The 5,025-nt window shown below is 34.9% G+C and overlaps 1 pseudogene; it reads right to left on the bottom strand.

Annotated features, from left to right (window-relative positions):
- Positions 1-1,142: 1,142 nt before the first annotated feature.
- On the bottom strand, positions 1,143-3,855 carry LOC120782389 (annotated as a pseudogene).
- Between the last annotated feature and the right edge of the window lie 1,170 nt (positions 3,856-5,025).

Here is a 5,025-nt window from a genome sequence, read left to right as displayed (position 1 = left end):
GGTTTACTTCAAATTTTCAGAGAATATTTATAAAATACTACACTTTAAGAAAATGCAAAAGTAGAAAAATTTTGATTACATCTAACTCCACAATCACTTGAGTGTTTTTTTGATTTTTTATAGTATATGATGATGTGGTCTATGTAAGGTCTACAAATACATTTTTTAGCTAAAGCCAACGATCGTTAATTATTCAACAGTGCATAGAAGGATGAGTATGTTACGGAAGAAGTTTTTGTAGGGAAGAAGATTAGTGTTAAAATTTCTCAATAAAAAATACAATCTATTTTTATTGAACAAGTATTAAATTAAAAACTGTTCCGAAATAAATACAATTGTCTGCAGTTTTTTACATATTTTAAGTATATCTTGTTTAAAAGAAAGCCGAATGCGCAATTTAATAATGTTAATATCGACCCCCCCCCCAACAACAAAAGAGCTGAGTAAATTTGGTTCAATTTGCACTATCAATGATCACTCTTTAATTTAAAAAAAATATATATGTATTTTGTTATCACGTTTTACAGTAGACATTTCAAACCGGCAGTGAGTTAGCGCACATACTAATATAGCAGTGTTGAGCAAACCCGTTGTATAGGGAATGGTTGTATAATCCCCTTTCACCCATTCTAACACAGTCTTCTCGTGAACGATACCCTGAAACAAATAATAGAATTGTAGTTAAATATGTGTCTCAGTTTCAGCCTTTGACAATGTTTTGATTAGCGGCCGTGGTAAGATTGTCTATGGAGTCCATAAGAAATTGGATGGAGTACATGGTGATTCTTCTCCTTCGATGATTTCAATTTAGCGCCTTCTAAGTTTTTAAAGAATTGTGCCCAAGTTCATCGAAAGCGGCTACTATGGAGGATAAAGAGGCAAAGGTACAAATCTCATATTGTTCAACCACTAATAGAAGTTAGGCTGTATAACAAAGACGGTACTGCGCAGGAGGGAGTTGTTGCTCCAAGAGATATCACGTTGCATCCTTGTCGGCAACAAGCGCAGTCGTGCGACCACTTTGCAAACTCTAATAGTTTTTGACTAACGAAACATTAATTTCCGAACATTAATCGATAAATAATTTTTTTGGTCACTATACAACAGTATATTTATTAGTTTTAAGTGAATAGTTACAGTTCCTAGTTTGCTCTGACCTCTATGCTCAATGGCGGTTGGACTTTATAACGCAGTGAACTATGTGGCAAATGAACGATATCTTCATATTTAAAAGTTGTGGAAAATTTTAAACTTCGCACCACATGCATCAATGCGATACGTAACGAAATTTCAGCATAACGAAAGCCTGTAAAACAAATTGGTTAATAAATAAAAAAAACTGCGAAGTACCAAAATTTTCACTCTTACCTATACAGTTGCGTGGGTCCTTGGAGAAAGGTATAAAAGAATATGGATGACGCTTTGCAACGTTCTCGGGCAAAAAGTTATCCGGATTGAAACGACTTGCGTCCGGACCCCAAATTTCCTTGCGCCTATGCAATTCGTAAAATGCTATAGCAATTTGCGCACCTTTGGGTAGTATTACACCTGGACAGATTTCGCTGTCTTGGACGGTTTTTCGTGCAATAAACGATATGGGTGGAGCTAAACGCAATGCTTCCGAAAAAAACATATCCAAATAGGGAAGTTTCTTCAGGTCCTCATATTCTACGGATATAACTTCGTTCGGAAACACAGAGCGTATCTCTTGGAAGACGCGCTCCTGTATTTCGGGATGCATAGCCAACATCAACATACAAGTGTATAGCACAGCAGCAGAGGTCTCGTAGGACTGGAAAAAGGAAAATTATATTTTCTTGAAATTTGTATTCTTTGTTTAGAGATTGAGCATTAAGTGAAATAATTTGATTCAACTCTAAAATGATTAAATGCTAGTATCCGATTCTCTTCCAATTTATGTTAAAGACATATTCCAAAAACTTTTCATAGCATCTTTTTTAAATCCTAAATTTCTTCTGACATTCTTAAATGGAAATAAAAGAATTACATAAAAATTTGAGCTTTACCGCAGCCAGCATTGTGAAGCTGTCCACCACTACTTGTTTTTCACTAAATAATCCCTGACGCATGGCCTTTACAGTTATATCAACCATCGATTGTTTGCCTTCTACGACATTGTTCATGGCCTCCGACTCAAGTTGTAGCGCAAGGTGTTTTTAGTGAACTGCAATTATTTTCATAAATGAAAGAATGTATAAATAAATGACTTTTATGTGTTATATTTTTCTTACTTACAGATTTTACTAAGTCTTTGAGGTATTTACGAACTCTGTTGTAGTGTGGAGTTCGGGATAGAAAAGCTACACCGGACAAACCGAACAAAAGGTCCTTTCCCATGTGATCGAAAAAACTTTAAAAACAGTTGAATGCGTCTTTTAGTTCATATATTTTGATTACACTAGTTTTTTTTAGAGTTTTTGTGAATTAAGTACAAATACCGTTTTGACATAACTTACATGTTAAATGCTTGTATAATTTCCCTGTGAGTGTCCTTATTCTCTTCCAAGTTCAAGCCCATAATAGTTACTAGAATGTTATAAAGATAGGTGGTTCGGATTCAGTAAGTGTATGCATCAGAAGCATATTGTCTTTATATTGTTTAGTAAACACCAAAAACAGATTTGTAACCTACAGTCGAGTGTAAAATTCAAAGTCTATTAATATTTAATAAATGCTCTACACAATCACAAGTAATGATTTTCTGTAGTTTTTCTCATTGTTGTGTTTAAGAAACTCTTGGTTAAGGTCTTCCATGTGTGATTGATGCTGAAACGACTAGATCTAGATCTTCATTAATATCTATTGAAACTAAAATGTTCCAAAAATGTTTAAACTCATGATTTTTCGTCACAATGTTTTAAAGACTTCTTTATTGGCTACGTCTGAAAAATTTGTGGACCAAGATTAGATAACAGTATTTTATACCACTCCCTGTATTATATGTATTAGCGAAATTCTTAAATTTGGTACCTTCACAGGAGATACGGCAAAATACAAACGCATTCGTGGAGAAGACAAGTAGGCCGAGTATTGATTTCAGAAAGAGAAGAGATACAAATTACAATATGACCGTGCCCTTGAAGACTCAACTAAGGTAACAAAGGTGTTATTATACTATACAATGATGGAAAGGTATGTTCTCTAAATTTTGTGGCTCTCTAAAAAGTAATATATTTAATTTAATATTATTTTCCTTATAGACTTACAAAGACTTAGTTGTAAGCGGCATTATTTGATAATTGTATAAATGTCCTGTTCACCTTGTCCAACCAATCTTTCAAGCTTATTCTTTAAACTAATTGAATTGAAGACAGGAAACCATGCAACGTTATTATTATGCGCAACGAAGGTGCTTATAATCTTACGATCGGCTTTCCATTTTTTGCTGCTCGTATGTGAAATAAAAAATAAAATTAAAAGGAAATTAACTCCTACGAGGTTTGGCACTATTACCTGGAGCAACGATGAGTCCATTAAATACACCGTTCTGAAAGTGTTTATATACTTCTTCGGCTTTGTTAAAGAATTTAGATGAGGTCAAGACATGCTTGATATGAAAATTATGAAGTATTTCTGAAATTGTATACAATTAATGTACTCTTTACTTCCTCTGCTCTGTTGTGGTAACAGCATTTTGTCACAAAACTTACTATTTACATCAAGCATTTTATAAATTATTCCAATAAAAGGAATACCGTAAACGGTGGGCAACTTAGAGGTGACACCGCGATAGTATTTTCGCTTCTGATACAAACGCAACTGGCAGTGAGTAACAGAATAACTGCCGTTATAATCAGCGTTTCCATTCCACTTAAGATACTCATTTTCGTACTGAGAAATCAGCAAAAACCGAAAGCTGCACTAACTTTTATATGAATTCTGTAAGTACGTTTTTTTTCTAAGAATATCATTTAAGCACCTTAATTACTGTGCAGTCATGTCAGGTATTTAAAAATTAATCTACAAAAAAATCAATAGGAAACAAGAAAAAAACGTTAACTTCGGTTGCACCTAAGCTAAATACCCTTCACAGGTGCATTTCTATTAGTAACTATGTGTCCAGTTTGTATGGCAGCTATTTGCTATAGTGCGCCGATCTGAACATTTTCTTCTGATATTACATTATTTCTATAAACAATAACTCATACCAAATTTCGTGAAAAGTTTTCCATACAAGAACTTGATTCCGATCGATCAGTTTGTATGGCAGCTATATGTTATAGTGATCCGGTATCGGCAGTTCCGACAAATGAGCAGGTATTTGATATAGGTTTATGTATTGCTAACCATATGCGCTTTTATTAAAGTAATTTTTTAAACTTTATATAGGTTATATTAGGTAATACTTGCCAAACATAGGCCTACTGGACCTTAGTAATGCCAGATGGATGTTCAGTTTAGTTTTTGGTGAAGCATTCGTGAACTTAAGACGCGTTCTGGATAGCGCTGGAAACAGGCATAGGAGGTATTCCAGAGTCTCGTTCATGCCAACTTCTCTGCATTTATTCTCATTACTTATGCCCAAACGCCTCGCAAGTGGTGCCAATAGGCTGTCCGGCAGTCCTTTTGAGACCGCGTGAGTAAGCGGTCGATGTATCCGCTCCTTTGGGTCAGCTTTGTATAATAATAATAAGTAATAAGAAGTAATATTCCCATTAATAAATCTTTGTTAATTAGTTCGATTACTTAAAAGCTATAAATTCTCTCGGATAATAGAATGGCCAACATGGTTGTAATTAATTCACATGTTGCTACAGATTATAGTAGTTTTGTTTACCTAATGGTTGTAAGTATCACATAAAAATCAGAAACCATTCTTATTGCATGGTTTGTCCGGAAAGAAATATGACTGATTTCTTCCGCCGCGACTTTACTTCGGAGCTTGCGCGCACCGACTGGATTGCGTAGAGGGTGTTGATAGCTAACGAACCAGCGGCTGGTCAGTTGTCTCCTAGCACCAGGAGAGTCAGGACAAACATTTTCGCGCGACATGTTTCTTTGAGT

This window comes from Bactrocera tryoni, chromosome 1, assembly GCF_016617805.1.
Source record: "Bactrocera tryoni isolate S06 chromosome 1, CSIRO_BtryS06_freeze2, whole genome shotgun sequence".
NCBI classification, from domain to species: Eukaryota; Metazoa; Arthropoda; class Insecta; order Diptera; family Tephritidae; genus Bactrocera; species Bactrocera tryoni.
The sequence above is the reverse complement of the archived record's forward strand: the minus strand, read 5'-3'. Positions and strand labels throughout refer to the sequence as shown.